Source organism: Magallana gigas, chromosome 4 (genome assembly GCF_963853765.1).
Source record: "Magallana gigas chromosome 4, xbMagGiga1.1, whole genome shotgun sequence".
Taxonomy (NCBI): Eukaryota; Metazoa; Mollusca; class Bivalvia; order Ostreida; family Ostreidae; genus Magallana; species Magallana gigas.
In genome coordinates, this window is record NC_088856.1 from 44,656,216 (window position 1) to 44,675,841 (window position 19,626).

Here is a 19,626-nt window from a genome sequence, read left to right on the forward strand (position 1 = left end):
ACCCAATATCGAACTTGACCTATATATTATCATAATTAATCTGTATACCAAATTTCATTTCAAATTGTGCAACCTCTGCGAAGAAAATGAACGAAAACTGCAAATTAGTAGATTTCTTCTACGTCCAAGGGCCATAGCTCTGTTGAAAATTGCTCTATCATACCCAAAATCATTCTTGACCTAGATATGATTTGGATAAACCTGTGTATCAAATTTCATATCAATATGTGCATCCTCTGCAAAGAAAGTAAACAAAACTCCAAAAAAAAAAAAATTTTTACGTCCACGGAACTAAACTTTGTCGAAAATTGCTCAATCATAACCAATATCAAACTTGACCTAGATATTATCATGATATACATGTATATCAAATTCCATTTCAATATGTTCACCCTCTGCAAAGAAAAGCGGAAACTGCAAATAACTGGATTTTTTCCAAGTCCAAGAGCCGAGATCGTACCTAATATCGAACTTGACCTAGATATTATCATGATAAACCTGTTTACAAAATTTCATTTCAACATGTTCATCCTCTGCGAAGAAAATGAACGGAAACTGTAAGTGGACCGACGGACATACTAACAGGCAGAAGGACAGCAGCAAAGTAATATGCTCTCCGTTCCTCGAAGTAATAATATATGAGCAGACTGCTGTTCCAGTTTCTTTCATAGATGTGAATCACATATTAAAATGACTGTTTCAATTACAAGTTGTAACATTAATATGCTTAGGTAGAAAACAGACTTTCAAAATGTGGGTATGGCCTAAAATCTACCAGAAACCAATGTAAACAACATCTCCCTGCTATATTAATTGAAGTAATGTGTAATTACAGTGTATGAGGGTAAATAAAAAAATAAATGATTTTAAAAAACTTCAGTGTTTGAAGAATATAAGGATAGTGCAATAAAATGTTGAAAACTTTCAATTCGATTTTTACTACCTTGTAAAAATTGGGGGGGGGGGGGGGGGGGGTTAGATTTTGGATGTTTAGAGGATTTATTTTTTATAAGGTTATACTTGATTTTGATTTATTTATTATGATATAAAGTATTTAGTGACCCAAGATGTGGGAAGGTGTTCAATATACCACCTTAATTAGGTTAAATTTACACAGAAAATGTTCAGCCCTTGTGTTCAAAGTACCTGCTTTCTCCATGGAAGATCTGGAACCCCGTAGTCATATCTTATTTCTTCCCCGATTTCTATTTCTCTATCGGCAAAGAGAGCCAAATATGGTTTTCCTTCGCTGGATAAACACTTAACTGAAGCATTACGATGGACATCACCAGGTGCTGCATCATTGGCAAATCTGCCTTTTCTGGATGATTCTGTTGCATCCAAACTGTAAATAAAAAATTGTAATTACTAACATGACTAAAGTAACTCTATAAAATCAATATATCTATTTTGTATTGCCCGATTATATGCATCCAGGTATACAAGCATCATGCTAATTACAAACTAAATTTTTTAATCAGTGGAAATATGATACAACTTCTATGGATCACAAAGGTTTTGTCACATTCATGCTCTAGCTATAATTTAAAACATTTGCAGATAAAACAAACTTTTATTTTCCATTTAATGAAAGTACAGTATTTAAGCTAAGTTGATCGAGCAACCATCAAAGTATAGGATATACTGTAGATTCCCTATTTTACGCGAGTACTTAATTCCGCTATTCAACGATTATCTATCAAATCGCAAGAACATAAAATTGCAAATGCCGAAACTTTATCATAGTTTCATGTAGTTTACACATGTCCGAAAATTAAAAGCGAAATTTTGAAATTCGCGAGACTGGCTTCTCGCGGTTTTACGCGGATATTAATTCCTCGCATATAATTAGGAATTTACAGTACTGTTACAGGGATATTTCCCCCCGTATTATTTTCACCCTTCTACACTTGCAAACGCTTTCACACTGTCTTAAATTCGCCCAGACACTTGTTTACTAAAGAGATAACTTAGAACATTTGAATTCGCCCAGTCTTAACCTTTTGTGTGCGGCAACCCAACATATTGGGTATGGAATAGCCGACGTTACCGTGCGGCAACCCAACATGTTGGGTTTGAGAAAGAAATCAGCGCTTAGTTACTTTAGCCTAAAATAAGATAAAAACTGTCGAGTGTTTTTGTTGTGAATCAATAAATTTAAAGACAATAAATGATTTGTTTAAAAAATGAAAAATATAAGCCTATTTTTAAAAGAATATAGCTTAAAAGATGATTTTAAATTCGTCATCTAATTTTGGAAATGGGGAAATTCCGTGCCATTACTTATCTCTAAAACAATCGCTCAATCTAAAACTCTAACAAAGAAAACAAAATCAATAACATATATAATCAAGAAAAAAACTATAATTTTGATAAACAAGAGGCCCAGGGGCCACATCGCTCACCTGAGCAACAATTGCCTTAACTCTGATCAAATTAGCATTACAGTATCAAAATATCTTGACAACTAAGTACAGTAGATCTTGCTAAAAAAAAATTGAAAATCTGCCAATTTTTATCCACCTCTTTCTTTTGGTAAATACCAAGCCCCTTTTGTTGTTGTACCTGTAAGAAGATTTTTCTCTATTCCTATATACCCCCACCGCCCCATTTTGTGGCCCCACTTTTCTCTAGGGTATCATGGTTACATCAAACTCAGATTTGGGCTTTCCTGGCCTAATAGTTTTGAGAAGAAGATTTTTTAGAGATTTTCTCTATGTATAAAAATGTATCCCCCATTGTGGCCCCGCCCTACCCCCAGGGACCATGATTTGAACAAACTTGAATCAACACTACCTGAGGATGCTTCCATTTTAATTTGATCTTTTCTGGCCAAATTGTTTTTGAGAAGAAGATTTTTATAGATTTTCTCTATATATTCCGATGTAAAACTTGATCCCCCCATTTTGGCCCCACCCTACCCCCGGGGACCATGATTTGAACGAGCTTGAATCTACACTACCTGAAGATGATTCCATTATAATTTGAGCTTTTTCTGGTTTAATAGTTTTTGAGAAGAAGATTTTTTAAGATTTTCTCTATATATTCCTATGTAAAAATTCATCCCCCTATTGTGGCCCCACCCTACCCCCGGGCACCATGATTTGCACGAACTTGAATTAACACTATCTGAGGATGCTTCCACTCAAATTTGAGCTTTCCTGGCCTAATAGTTTTTGAGGAGAAGATTTTTAAAAATTTTCTCTATATATTCCTATGTAAAACTTGATCCCCCAATTGTGGCCCCACCCTACCCCGGGGACCATGATTTGAACAAATTTGAATCTACACTACGTGTGGATGCTCCCATTTTAATTTGAGCTTTTTTGGTCCAATAGTTTTTGAGAAGAAGATTTTTAAAGATTTTCTCTATATATTCCTATGTAAAACTTGATTCCCCAATTGTGGCCCCACCCTACCCCCGGGGACCATGATTTGAACAAATTTAAATCTACACTACCTGTGGATGCTCCCATTTTAATTTGAGCTTTTCTGGCCCAATAGTTTTTGAGAAAAAGATTTTTAAATATTTTCTCTATATATTCCTATGTAAAACTTGATCCCCCAATTGTGGCCCCTCCCTACCCTCGGGGACCATGATTTGAATAAACTTGAATCTACACTACCTGAGGATGCCTCCACACAAGTTTTAGCTTTTCAGGCCAAATAGTTTTTGAGAAGAAGATTTTTGAAAAATACCAACAAATTTTCAATAATTCTCAATTATCTCCCCTTTAAAGAGGGGGGGACCTTCATTTGAACAAACTTGAATCCCCTTTACCTAGTGGTGCTTTGTGCCAAATTTGGTTGAAATCTGCCCAGTGGTTCTTGAGAAGAAGATGAAAATGTGAAAAGTTAACAACGACAACGACGACAACGACAACGACGACAACGACAGACAACGGACAAATTGTGATCAGAAAAGCTCACTTGAGCCTTTGGCTCAGGTGAGCTAAAAAGTAAAAGATTACTTAAGTTAATGTATAAAAAGAAAGAAGAAGAAGAAATTTGGAGACTTTCTTAACATTGACCTTAACTGTGTTAACCTTGCGTATTTAAAACGAAAGTTGCAGGTTGTTTTTGTTCATTCGTGATATTTTCGCTAAAAAATGATTACACCAATGTGATTTATTGTTTTTCGGACTGTGTGTAATTTGATTGTTTCATCCTTGCTGTAAGTACGACATATGCCTTCATGATAATTATAAACACGTTTTAAAACGCGCGAGATATCTCCAAACAGAAAACGCGAGTTATTTACATGTTATCAGTGTTTTAAAATAAAAGTTTAACCACAATTCTTTCATCTTTTGTCTTTATTATTTATACTCTTTTAAGTGAAAAGTTATTATTCATGAAAATATTATTTAAACCTAGTATGAACACAGCAAAAATCATGGAAAATGCTATAATGAATGTTGCTATGCATACGTCAACAACAGCACTCGGGTGCCAAAAGTATGTAAGTTTTATCCCATTTCATTATATATTTCATTGAAAACCAACATTTTTTTAAAGAATCATTAAAAAGTAAACCCTTGACCGATTTTGAAAAGACCTAGATTGATAAATTCAGAATTTCTCTAGCTTTTTTGCATCATATTTAAATATTTTTTTCAATCCTTTGTTTCTGAGATTTGGAGTTACATGTAATAATCCAAAGGCTTGCATATTGCAAAAGATATATTGTATAGCTCTTAAAAAATATCTTTGTGTTGTGTTTGAAATATCAAATTTTACAAATGAGTCATAAAAAAAATATTTCAATGAATGCGAATTCAATCTACTTTAATCAATATAAATTTCTTCAAAATCTGTCAAAAAATAACAACAGAAAACTTTTCTAAAAAATAAGTCTTGCTTTCAATGAAATATATAGGTAAAAAATAAAAAAAATTGACATACTTTTGACACGCAAGTGTACATGTAAATACTTATCTTATGAGTGTACTGAGCAGAAGATAATTTAATGGCAACAACAAGGAGCATTGATTTTGAAGCATTTTTGAATGGACAGTGATTTTGAATTTGACGATTTTGATTTGTGAGTAGACCTACCGAAAACTTAGAAAATTTTATAGATTCAGACAACTGGGTGGCAAGAGACGAGGAGCCCCCATCCCTTGACTATGCAAAAACTCCTGGCTTAATACAAGCAATTAATGAACAACAAAGGCTCACCTCAAGAATATTTAAATCATTTTTCAATGACAGTTTTTTTTAATTTCTTGCACAACAGACAAATCTGTATGCACAGCAATTCTTGAGCTCTGCTCAATTGACAACATGTAGTAGGTTTCACAAATAGTATGAAACAAATTCCTCAGATATGAAGTAATTCATATCACTTCTCATGCTGGTGGGACTTCTGCATCAACTAGACATCAAGAAGTACTGGAAAACAGAACTGCTTACTGCAACACCCTTTTTGTGTTGTGTTGTGTCCATATGAGGCATCCGGCAAATGCTTCCACGTGCGCACACATTCCGCTTGCATAAGTAGTTCTTATAAAAACTTGAAGTTTGGTTTAGTATTTATATAACATTTTACCCAGTTTTATTTCAATTCATTTACCTTAAGAAATGCAAACATACATAAAATACAGTTCGACCTGTTGATTCAAGAATGCACATTTTGTCTCACGCGTAAGAATTTCGATCGAAAGATTCATTTAGTAATGCAGTTGACCTCAATGAACTGACCTCAATCATAAGAAGATACTCCATGAACTGACCTCGATCTACGCGGGTAGGTTAAGGCAACTCCGAGTTTAATGACCGTCAAAATTATGATCAATTTAAAAACTGTTTATTTTTATGAAAACAGTGCTGAATATTAATACCAAGTGAATGTGTTAACCAAGATTTTATTTTTCTACTTCGGAATCGACTCGATCTTTGAAGCTGCCGTACCATGGTATCACTTGACAGTTAAAAATAAATCACTTTTTTACCTTAACAAAAATTCAAAAAGTGTAACACCACCCCGAAGTTCATTTGTATGTTTGCTACAATAATTCGATCGGCAATTAGTTCATGTTTATTAGTATTACTGCTAGAATCCTATTGTAAATATTTATCGGAAACCCTCTCAACTTCTATAATTTCATTGAAAATACTAGTATGTATTTTTCGTTTAAAACAACTAGCACAGGATTCTAGCAGCACTTTTCAAGTACTTTAGGTCATATACCGTTGATATTTACTAAAGTCATCTTTCATAATATCCGGGGTAGTGTTACACTTTTGCCTTTTTTGTACACACTGGCAAATGAAAGGCTGTTCAAGCCATATAAATGTCAATCTGCTTACCTTATAAAACACGCCGCCTGAATAAACAAAATATCCATGCCTGTATTATCCTGATAATATCCTAACTGATACTCATCTAAATCTTATGTATCTGTATTGAATAAGTCTTATTTCGGCATTGTTTACACTGCATTCCGATGATTTGTCTCCCGACATGATCTTCTCTCTTAAACATGCTTCTCATGACGTCATCAATGATAATTATACGTAATAGAGAGAAATCGAAGATATATTCAGTTAGAAGAGTTTCTTGTGATATTTAATGCCTGTAGTTTTTATAATTTAAACCAGAGATAAAGTTAAAATCGTCAAGTTTCTGAGTAAAATATGACATCATGCTGCTTATTGTGACGTCATATTGATCAGAGGAATTTGATCGCTGAAAATTGCCTTATCATACCCGCGTATTGATGTTGCATAATAGTAGCTAGGAAGACGACTTGATTTATAAACAAGGTTACCTTATAATGCGACCTCAATAGCGCAAGTTATGATGGCATTCAATGTTTTTCAGTCACATTAAATTATTTTAATACAACTCTTTCTTTGTACACGTGTTAATGCTCTTTGAAGAGCCCTACTCAGTATTCTGTAGAAGAAGAAGAAGATACATTAACATTTAATAATTACGTTAAAAATATAAAACTAGACAAGGAGTTTAATTTCAAAATTAAATTTGTTGACGGTTTATAATGATGAAATTATGGTGTACAGATTCACAAGAATAGAATTCCTGGGTCCCCCACCGGTCAAGCAGTATCGATAAAGGCTTATTTAGAAACTTGACCAAGGTATTAGTGGTATAAACATTTGGTATAAATTTAATGAAAATCCGTCAAAATTTGTAGGCATGAAAGCGCTTACAAGGTCAATTTTTGGATAAAACGGAGTCATTATTGTGGTCAAAGTCCCATAACTCCAACAAAAACTATCGACCACTGCTGATTTTCGAACTTGACCAAGGTAATAGTGGTATAAACATTTGGTATAAATTTAATGAAAATCCATCAAAATTTGTAGGCATGAGAGCGCTTACAAAAAAGTGTGACGGACGGACACACGGACACATGGACGCACGCCCGGCATTTCTATGTCCCCGCACCGCGTTGCGGTGGGGGGCAAAAATATTTTGTAAGAATACAGTACTTTTTTAATTATTTTACATCAAACTGATCATGTTGATTGCTTCTAGCTAGTATCAATATATCATTATTGCCGATCATTCCTTTAAAAGGAATACTTGTTTCCAAATGTCATGCCAAGGGACAGGTGTTTGTCTTTGATGACTGTTTGTTCATCTCAATGACAACTCCGAATATGTGCCACATGGGGAAGATGGCTATGATTCTCTCTTTAAATTAAACTGGGTCCATTGTATCAAAAGATTTTGGAGGAAATACAATATATCTAATCGTAAAATTGCAAAAATTATATAAGTAATATGGAATCATTCTTTGAGTATTATGAGATGTTAGATGATTATTTTGGTCGGGGTTTGATAAAATGTATCATAAAGCCCTTCGAGATTAATTGTATTTGATCACGCCCAGACCAAAATTATCACCTCAAGAAAACCTACCAGTACTTTTTGCTGTTCCAGACAAAAAAGAAGATATAACTTCCTCTCCTGGCAGGGTAAGACTTTTCTCGTCGGAGTCCTTCTTTGCGACTGATGAGGTCCCCAGCATATTCCACTATAAACTCTCCTCTCCGATAGGATTTTTCAGCAAACAATCCCTTTCCTTAAAAAAAAAATTTAACCCCTCTCAGTGATCTTGGCATTATAAAGTGCAAACGCTCTGTGACAAATACCATGATATGCATCAGCAAATCATGGAAAACTGACAACAGAGCAAATGCAATTTATAATGCCAAGATCACTGAGAGGTATTGATAGAATAAATCATTTATTTTGAATGTTACAGTTTTTTAAATACATTGCAAGAATTATATTACATCATTACAATCACAGTTTAGAAATAAAGCACTTAAACAGATGAAAGTTACATGTATGTTACAAAAATATCACATGATTAAAATGAAAACAAAAAACCTAAATATGCATCTGCATTACCATAATATTGTTACATTGTTCTCAATTATTGCTGACTTATCTAAAATTTCTTTGCACAATTAAAGGTTAATCGAATAGTATGTATACACATTGTTGCTCGAGATATAGTTAAAATCAATTTGCCAATTCATCATTCCATTGAAAGTATCAGATTTTATAAACAGTTTAGCATGTAGTTGTAAGGTTAAATTCAGCCAATTCTATGAAATACAATATATGTCATATATAACTGTTTTCAGGTTCAAATTATACAATTTCCAGGTATTGTATAATATGGTTTTAATGTTGTAAAAACATCCAGTGGTTTTCAGACTATCAAACTATATGGTTTCAGTAATTTAAAACCATTGAATACCATGTTGGTTTTCAGTAACACAATATGGGTTCCTGGCTGTGGTGTTTTATCGAATGGCTTCATTACTGGTGTTTAGGTTTTCATATCATATGGTTTCCAGTTTGTTATATCATTGGTTTTAAGGATGTTATGTCAAAAAGTTACTAGGTGGCTAAAATATCAATTGGTTTGTAGGTTAAGTGAATTGGTTTCCGTTGTTGATTCAAATAATTTCTGGTTGTAACAATCATATGATCTTTCTTTTGTATAACATTTTTTATAAGTAAAATTGTATGGTTTTCAGGTTGCTAACTCACATGGTTCAATGTTGTAAATTCATTGGTTTTCAAAATATCAAATATATTCCAGGCTGTTAAGTCATTCGTTTTCAGATTATTGTATATCATATGGTTTCTAGGCTGTTATATTGAATAATTTCTGAGTTGTCATATAATATATGGTTTTCAGGCTGTAACAAAATAAAGTTTCCACATTGTGAAAACTTTGGTTCCATGGTTGAAAAAGCACATGCTTTCCATTTTATGATATTACAGTAAAACACAGTTATAGCAAACTTATGATGAATTGACGTTCCCCGTGACTTATTACATATTGTCAACTTGACATTATCGTGCATTATGCTTATAACGAAGCAAAATTGCCCTTGTCTGGCACTTTGTAATAAGCTTGCATATTATGAGACAACTTCCAACATCAAACAACAGGCATATATGTGGAACTTTGCTCCTGTGCTCCAGAGAGTGATACGATTGCATCCAGATCATAAATGTAAAAATATCAGCTAGTTTTCAAGTATCCTCTTCCTAATGTATGGTTACGAGTGATCATGAACATGGTAAGTATCGCTGAACGTAAAAGCAACAGATTATTCTTTAACTTTCCCTCATAATTTACACCACTACATTTCAAACTTAACTGTCTTAAACTTCATGACAACAAATAAAGCTCCGAGATCTATGGTCGATAAAAACGACCTTGTCAGCAAATACAATCTTCCTCTGTGTCTCGCATGCTGACTGACCTTTTTCATACTAATTGTTAGACCATTGTTAGACCATAATTAATCGCATAATTGTCTACAGACTTTTCCGGGGTTTTTTTTCGATTACGACAAAGAGCAGACGGCGGGTGTGACCGGTCAGCAGAGGATGCTCACTCCTCCATGGCACCTGATCCAATCTCTGTCTTTTTAGAGGTCCGTGTTGCTCTGCTTTGAATCTGTATTTCGTTTCATGGATGGTTGACACTTTGTTATTGTCATTTTTCATATCTGACAAATCTTGGGTTAGTAAAAATACTACAAATTGTTAGGACACCAATTTCACTTCATTATGTCCATAGGCTTTGAAATATAGGTGTAAAGACCAATGTTTATATAACTGAGCTACCATGGTTTTTCTGGATATTCCTTACAGCTGATGGTTCATGGTTTGTCTGGCAGTCCTTAGTGTAGAACTAGGTGTGTATTGCACTTTAGCATACTCTCAAGGGACTCAGTTCAGTTGATTAAATTTTTTTTGCATTAGAGTAACAATTGCCACACTATCTTCAAACATGTCATAACAGATAATTAAAGTGAGAGACATCTTACACTGGCAAGAGGAAAGTTGTTGTCTACATTTCTGTTTAGTATTATAAGCAATATACTCAATAATATTGAAAATGAGTAATATGGGTCCACCATCTAACTTTGTCAACAACCTCTTTTTGCATCTAAAATAATGGAAATTTTGCTTTTGGAATCCCAAGTCACTGTATACCATGAAAATAACATCTGATTGTTTTGTTGGGGGAGGTGTCTCTCAAACTCAATTTGTTTGAGTTTTTCACAGCTTCTTTATTGATATTAAACCAGTACTCCATTAGTCATGTCTCTCCCAAGTGTGCCATTTTTCACTCAGGAGATAATATTCTTAATATCAAAGCCTACAGATGAATGATGCACAAATCTGCATGATTGTTGTGTTTTTATCCTTTTTAGAGAATTTCTTGTGTCCAGAGAAAAATAATTGCTTGAATTTTCATGAACAACAACCAATACATAATAAGTGCACTAGCTAGCTTGCAAACCAGATTGAAAAAAACAATTCTGTTATAAAGCATGCTAATAAGTTATTATTTTTCAGATGGCAAAAAATCTTTCAAATTAGGAATGAATGTCTCTCAATATTTCTACAAAAATATCTCAAAATCATATACTAATTATGACCAAAGATCATCAAATTGAAACAAGAAAAAACATTTTAGCATGAAATACAGTGAAAAAAGAGGAGTCATATTAAAGGGGAAGGAAAGTCAAAAACATATTTTATCTATATTAATAAAGTTCATGGTTTAAATTATCAAATGTTACAAAAAGTCATGCTGTTTTGAAAATAAGCTTTAATGTATGGTTGAAATTACAGAAATCGTATTTACTCAAGGTTGACATGATATAAAATTCTTTTGTATCAAAAACCAAAAATTAATTATTTTGAGGTCACATATCATCTATTCCTTTTGGTTTACATATACAATATACACAGTGCTGAGCTATATAAAACACTGGTTCATGCCTTTCTGTCACTCAAGTATCCAACTAAACAAATTGATAATGTTTAAGTTCACATGTCAATTTAAAGAATATACATGTATGCATATATACTAGTATATGCATTTTTAAAAAATAAATGACAGCTGTTAAGGTGGAATAACACACCTGGAAAGAGTCACTCAAATTAACAGAAAATGATTTGATTATGAAAGATATAATGATAAATAAACTGTACATATGTCAAATCAGCGAAAAAATTGCAGTTTTTGGATAAAAATGAATATCTAAAAAATTCAATTCAGTAAATTACAACAAAAGCCCCTGCAGGGATTCGAACTCGGGATGTACGGATCACAACCCCGACACTTTATTCACTCGGCTATGAAGTAAGTTACATGTTGACGTCGATAAAATCCTTTAAAAAAACAACATTTTGTTTCGATAAGAGAACAGCCATTATGTGATGATGTGTTATTCCGCCTTAATCTGCTATCATTCAAAATTGAAAATGACCTCGAGTAAATTTTTATTCCAAATCAAGTTCTTTGCTAACTAAATAAGTCTCTTATAATTGAAATATGGATGCTTAAAATACATTCTCTAAAGTCGGAATTAATAACCATGTCAAAATAACAAAAACATATTGTAGGATACTTGACATCTGTTAACAATTTCCACAACTACGCGGAGATTCAATCGACACTAACCTCTGCTTTAAGATTTCAATTGAACATTGCTCGGTTTAACGTTGGTTTGTAATTTAGTGGAAAGTTAAAAGTAAAAGAATGGTTTCCAATCGATATTCTTTCAAATTTTCCAGAACATTTAGAGCAAAAATCATGATTTGCTAATATTGATGCTATGTTGATAAAACAAACCATAATAATAGATGGTATGACGTCATAGATTTATTAATAAGATCAATGGCAGCTCCCATAGATGATAAATTTAAACTAATTAAGCAATCAATTTTCATGATTTATTCATTGTTCTAGGATTTTTAATGAAAATAAATACAATTTGCAATTATAGTAGATGATAATTGATTTATTGTACAACATATTTTTAGTTTCTTTACCCTTTAAATTACAATTATTAATTATAAAATACCAATTATTACATAGAACTTTAAAAAATTTCCTTTTAAATAAATTACTAAATAACCCTTTATAGCTGAACATATCATATCTTCAAATTTAAGGTAGATCTGACATGGGAAATTTTGTTGACCACACAGGCTATTAATGCATTGTGCTATCATCATATACCAAGGTGTGTGAAATATAAACACCTACTATAGAAAACTTTAATCTAGCTAACTCGTTAAATAAAAGTGGTGAGCATTTGTGAATTTGTGTAGACCAATGTGGTGTACTGAGTGAAAATCTAAAGAGGGAGTTGTAATTATAGACAAAGATTTGATAAATTTGAGCTTGTTTTTCTGCTTTTTTTAATAGCCCAGAAATAAATAAATGGAAATTGCAAAGTATTACTTAAATTCAACTGCAATTGTAATTCAATGAAGTACCGTATATTTCAAAGTAATTGACCCCAGTATATGAAAGTAATGGTAACAGAATGTAGTGAAAAGAATTTCAAGATTACAATTAAATATATGTAAACAATAAGTATTTGATAATCTCAATGTATCATTCATTGCAATAGTTTCACGTAATTTCGTAAAATTAGAAAATAGGCAAAATTCAATTGTAATTGAAAGTAATGGTCATAAAATCCTGCATATTTAAGGTAGTAATGCATTACATTACAGTTACTTGTTACAAATTACATCCCATTACTTAAAAAAATTCAATGATTACAATTCATCACCATTATATACACATAACAATTACCCAAGGTCTGCCCCAAAATGCCTCCTTATGATGCACAGGCCATATATCCCTAACACTCTTCCCTGCTGGGCTACCCTCAAGACTGTTTTTGAATAAATATATTACAGGTCTAAACAAATCAAAATGGCTGAGATATTGGACATCACTTACTATTGATCAGCCTACAGATTAGGACTCTAAAGAACATTGCAATTTAATTAACACCAGAGGACCAATATACAATATTTGAAAAAAAAGACATATTATTGTAACAATTAAAATTACTTCATATATACATATTGCTAACATCAGAAAAAATGCCAATGAGAAGTCTCAGTAAACAAAAAAACCTGCACACCAACAGCAGAATATAATGCCAACAAGATCACTTAGACCATGCAGTTTTCCATCTGCGAACAAAGAACTATTGGCTATGTTTTGGGGCAACAAAGATTACATACATCTAATTAGGGCCCCTTGGGACAAAATTATTGCCTTCCATTAACATAATCAATGTTGCACCCAACCCTAGATAGTCTGCTCAGACACCATCAAATTAATAAGCATATTAAAATAAACAACTAAATTTTTTTTATTTGTCTATTTACTTATATTTTTTTTTGGCCTTATGATGTTCAGTTATTAAACATAAAATATGAAAAACTCAGGAACTGTCAAGAAGCACATAAAAAAAATAGACTGATAAAGTAAAGAAAACAGTTTACAGAAACGCTTGTTGTATAATGAACAATAATGCTCAAACCATGGCAACAGTATACTCATATTCAACAAAGAGAACAGATCAGTCGTTTCAAGAAGACGAAGAAAGATGCAGCAGCTATGAAATTTAGGTGAAGATTGGAACAGCAGTAATAACTTCAAAGGCATCTGCTAAAAAACAATAGGTAGCAAGGGACAGTTCCTGATAAAACACCTGTCAATACTCAAACTATTCTCTGCCTTGTTAAAGGTATTTGTGCTAAAGGGGAGCTGAGAAAATTATAGTTACAGAGTTCTGAAGACACGTAATATACCCCAACTACTGCAGTGACTTGTATAGAAAAACAAGAGGCCCCTATGAGCCAAATTGCTCACCTGAGAAACAATAACCAAAATGAGATCAGTTTTATGGAGTCATTACGACACTGGACAAAAAATGATTAGAATAGCTGACGTGAGCTTTCAGCTCAGATAAGGTCAAAACCACTAAGAGGGGCTGTTTATAAAAAGCAGGAAAAGCAAAATCACTGAGAGGTGTTAAACTTAATTGTCTTTAAGGAAAGGGATTGCTTGCTGAAAAAGCTTATCGGAAAGGAGAGTTTATTGTGGAATATTCTGGGGACCTCATCAGTTGCAAAGAAGGGCTCAGACATGAAAAGTCTTACCCTACCTAAAGAGAGGAAGTTCCCGAGTACGTTAAGGCAACTCCGAGTTTAATGATAGTTGATATTATGGTCATTTTAAAAATTAATGTTTATTTATATAAAAACAATGCTGAACATTAATATGAAGTGAGAGTATTCACTAAGATATTATAATGCTTCTACTTCGGAATAGAGTCAATCTTTGAAGCTTCGTGCCTTGGTATCACATGACAGTAAAAATATATCACTTTTTCACTTTAACAAAAAATCCAAAAGTATAACACTACCCAAAAATTCATTTGTTTGTAGGATATAATAATTCGTTCAGCAATTAGCTCATGTTTATAAGTATAGCTGCTGTAATCATATTGTTAATCGCATAATTTATTATTATTTATCGAAAACCCATCATCGTTTTAAATTTCATTGAAAATACTATGCAATTTTCATTTTCAACTCCAAAGCAAAGGATTCTAGCAGCACTTTTTAAGTATTTAAGGTCATATGCTTTTGATATTTGCCAAATTCATCTTTCATAATATGTGTGGTAGTGTTACACTTTTGTCCTTTTTGTATACACAAACAGAAGAAAGGCCAGTCAAGCCACATAAATATTTATCTACTTTATAACCTTATAACACTTGCTGATAAAACAAAATAACCATGCCTGCATTATCCTTATCATATCCTAAATGACACTTATCTAACTCTTGGGTATCTGTATTAGATCAGTCTTATTCTGGCATTCCGATGATTTGCCTCCCGACATTGATCTACGTACTTTATCAAACATACTTGTGCTGTTATCAATGAAGACTATATCGCTTATACAGAGAAATCGAAAATATATTCAGTTAGAAGAGTTTTCAGTGACATTTTACGCCTGTAGTTTTTATAATTTTGACCAGAGATAAAGTTAAAATTGACAGGTTTCTTGAGTAAAATATGATATCATGCTGCTAATTTTGACATCATATCGATCAGAGTAATTTTTAATAAATCGATCGCTGAGAGTTGCCTGCGTTATATCTACTTTTTTGTCTAGAACAGCAGAAAGTACTGGCAGGTTTTTTAGCGAAACAAGGAATTATTTGAACTTGTAATAGTTATTATAACTCCGCTAAGCGGAGCATCTCCTGGCGACATCAGTTATTGTGTGGAGGATGCATTATTTAGGAATATATAGTTATGTAAATGAAGAGACCACATTCTACTAACCCTACAAAACTACTTAGACTAGATCTAAATCCAAAAAATACCAAGTTGTTGATTTGAACTGCCTACTTTCACTTGGCTTCACAGAAGAGAAGCGGAAGTAGTTATTGTCAAGTCGTACATAAAATTTGTTTAAAATTGTGTTATTTTAACGATATATTAAAAAGTTCTTAACTAGTTGATTTGAAAATTAACAAGGTTTGTCCTTTTACCATGCCAAATAAGTGTACGAAGTTTGATTAATTTCTTTTAAACTTGCTTCCAAGCTGAACACACACACAAATAAACACACGCACAGCAGCGATGCTATATCCCCTTCGCAACAAGTTGCACAAGAGGATAATAAATCCTGAAATTCAAGAATCAGGCATAGTACCTGATCACTAACTTAGTTTTCCTGTTAAACCAGTTTTCACTGTAGTAGATGCTGTCTAACTCACTAACTGGGTGAATGTGTATATATACATAATAAATAACTTTATATAATTGAATTAAATAATGGTTAGTTTTTTTTATTTTTATTTGTTCATATTGTTTTAATTTCATATTCTTATTGTTCTCTTTTTTTCTTTGATAATCTGCTACTTCATATTCTTATTGTTCTCTTTCAGTTATTGTTGTTATTTCTTTGATAATTTACTACTTAATATTACGCAGTGTTTCTGGTATAATGCTACTGTACATCTCACTTGAGGGGTTAATTTTATATGTCTGGCATCGACTAACCATCTGCAGTCAAACGGTAATAATCCGTAATCCTCAAAAGATCGTCATTAAATTAAAGCTGTCACAACATTTTCCTTCCGAGGTCTAAAATCTTCGGTAAACATTGTCAACAACACACGGCTTCAGTCCCAATGAATGAAGACTTCAGCCAAAGAAATGACACCCCGAACGAAAATACATACCAAAGCATATTCAGCAAGACAACAGCAAATAGCAACATGTTTTCACAATTGTAACAACAATACTACTGAGGGTGTTTAAGGATCAGAAGGTGCATATACAGTAAAACTCGTTTAGTACGAACATGGATATAGCAAATTCTCGGATATAGCGAAATCTTTTTAAGTCCCCGGTAAAATTCTTTACAAATCTAAGCAAATTTTTAAAGTTAAAACGAATTCGGATATAACAAATTTAGGGATATAGCGAACTGATTTTGAGTCCCGTAGAGGTGAATTATAACGAAATTTAACACTTTTATAACGAATGCCTTTACAGTTTTAAAAACGTTTGCACTACCCTAGCTTTAACATGATAGTTTGAATAAATTTATTTTCAAATTAATTTTTCGACTTACAATCCAATTATAAAAGGTATCAAAGTAATGTTTAAAATGTTATTCTAAGCCTCAATTAGCAAAAAGTATAGTCTGGTCTAAGAATACATGTATATAGTGAATTCGCTATACCGTAATGTCTCGTGTATAACACGCACTTTTTTTCACCCCAAATTTACTCAAAAGTGGGGGGTGCAAGTTATACATAGGACCTAATTTCTACCCCGTTTTTTTCAGGACTATCCCTAGCACAGTAAGACAACCCATATCATGTCACGTACTGTGATCTACCGTTTACAAAACGATCGGGTCGATTAAAACATCTTATTAACGATCGGGTCGATTAAAACATCATATTAACGAATATTTACAAATCCTTTAAAAAAACGTACATTAACAAATAAATTTAGCAAACTTTGTTGTTTATTGTAATTGTATTCCTGTGTTATGTTCAAGATCGCCATTTTGACAAAGCACCTGATGCGTGATCAATAGTTACGCAACAATTTCCGGTAGCATATTTTGTGTCTCGTGCCCGACGATATAATGTAGTATAGTGATATTATATACATGAACTTTGGTAAGTAAGGTAAAAGAAGTTTTAAAATAAAATTGTGTTTCCCATTTTGTGTTCGATTTCTTTTAACTTATTGAATTATGAGTTCAACTTAAAACGTTTACCGGTAATTAAATAGACAGTGTCACTGATAGGGACTCATTATATGCTCCACTTCACATAGAACACCGTTATACTTGATAATTGTTTATTTAGCAATAACAATAGCACAATAAGAACACTGTAAGACAAGGGATATCTTGATTGTATACATATAATACACGACACAATCAAACATTATGTAACTCGTAAACACTCAGCACTAGCTTTGATGTACATGTACCGTTAATACACTTTCAACATTTATTTCGTTTATTTCACTGTCGACCCATCGCCACGTCTTCTTCTGTGAATCCGTAGAATACTTCTTTCTCACACTCGCTGTCACTGTCAAATAGATGTTCGTATTCTTCCTCTGTCCATGGGAAATCGCTGTCTGTGTAGATAGGATCCTCGTCTTCACCCTCGTCTTCTTCTTTCTCGCTGTCGCTCTTGTCATCCCAAAGCAGGTCGTCCTCAGTCCTGTCCATGGCGTTGGAGATCCCACACTTCTTGAAGGCTTTAACTATGATCTTCTTAGGAAGCTCCAACCATGCGTCTAGAATCCACTGGCATATGGTAGGGAGATCTGGCTTCCTGCGTAGTCCCCCTTCGGTGTAGCTATGGTTCCCGTTCAGCATCCACTCGTTCCATTTTCTCCGTAGACTGTTCTTCATGGGCTTGTTGATGCTCACATCTAGTGGTTGCAGTATGCTGGTCATTCCTCCGGGGATGATCGCTGGTGTCGTCTTCTTCTTCTTTAGCAATTTCTTTGTCTTCTCTGTCTTGTGACATCTGAAGGCGTCCAGTACAAGGAGGCTTGGCTCGCTGGGTCTCGTCCTCTTCCCCCATACAGTCTTGATCCAGTCGTGCGTCAGCTCTTCGTCCATCCATCCTTTTTCGTGTACTTAACTACCACTCCGTCAGGAAATTTCTCTTTTGGCATGGTTTTCCTCTTGAAGATGACGTATGGCGGCAGCTTCCCTCCATCGGCTGTACATGCAAGCATGACCGTGAATCTGTTCTTTTCATTTCCAGTTGTCTAAATGTTGATAGTTCTGTCTCCTTTGGTGGCGACTGTAGTGGTGTAGGGAATGTCGAAGGTAAGTAGCGTTTGATCAGCTTTCCCGATCTGATCAGGGGCGTAGTCGTTCCTTTTTCTTTGCTGTATAACGAACCGCTGGAATTCTGTGACTTTGTCCTCGTAGTCTTCAGGCAGGTGCTGGGCTATGTGCGTTCTTCTTCTCATTGACAGATTGTGTCGCCGGAAAAATCTGTAACACCATCCCTGGGAGGCCTTGAAGTTCGCAATCTTCATCTGTTTGGCGATGATCTTTGCCTTGATCTTTACTTCTCCCATGGAAACGCCAACCCCCTGCTGCCGCACGTCCTGGATCCAGGCGTTGAGCTGTTCTTCCATCTGTGGGTGGAAGGTCTCTCTGCCTCTCTCTGCCATCTTCTTCTTTGGGAGTTGTTGAAGCCGGTCTTTCTTCAGCCGCCACTGTCTGATGTTCGCCTCGTTGACCTTAAATTCTCTACCCGCAGCTCGGTTGCCGTTCGTCTCAGCATACTTAATGATCTTTAACTTCTCCGCCGTCGTGTAGGAAACTCTTTCTTTATCCATCATTGAATTCTCAGATGATGTTTGATACCGATGTAAATCATACCCCCATATTTATGTTAAATTGTAAGAACGAAAAACAATTCATATTTTGTAACTCCGCCCATTTTATTATGAATAACAGCGGCTTGTGTTTTTTTTAGATGAGACACTGACACTAATATCGCTTGGGCTAAGTTCCGATCACGAAATTGCAGTAATGGCGCTTGGGTTTCATTACGATAAAAACGGCTTGTGTTTTTTTTAAGATGAGACACTGACACTAATATCGCTTGGGCTAAGTTCCGATCACAAAATTACAAAAATTGCGCTTGTGTTATAAAATTATTATTAAACATCGATAGTTCTGTGGGAAAAGTACAAAAATTGCTCTTGGGTTATAA

At 33.9% G+C, this 19,626-nt stretch overlaps 1 long non-coding RNA gene across 1 annotated transcript in view; it reads right to left on the reverse strand.

Annotated features, from left to right (window-relative positions):
- Positions 1–1,151: 1,151 nt before the first annotated feature.
- The window catches only part of LOC136274846 (uncharacterized), a 41,462-nt gene continuing 22,987 nt past the window's right edge, over positions 1,152–19,626 (reverse strand). The window contains exons 2-3 of the long non-coding RNA XR_010713270.1: positions 7,892–8,054; positions 1,152–1,345 (exon numbers count right to left, since the gene is read on the reverse strand). This is a non-coding gene — a long non-coding RNA (uncharacterized lncRNA). The remainder of the gene's footprint in view (positions 1,346–7,891; positions 8,055–19,626) is intronic.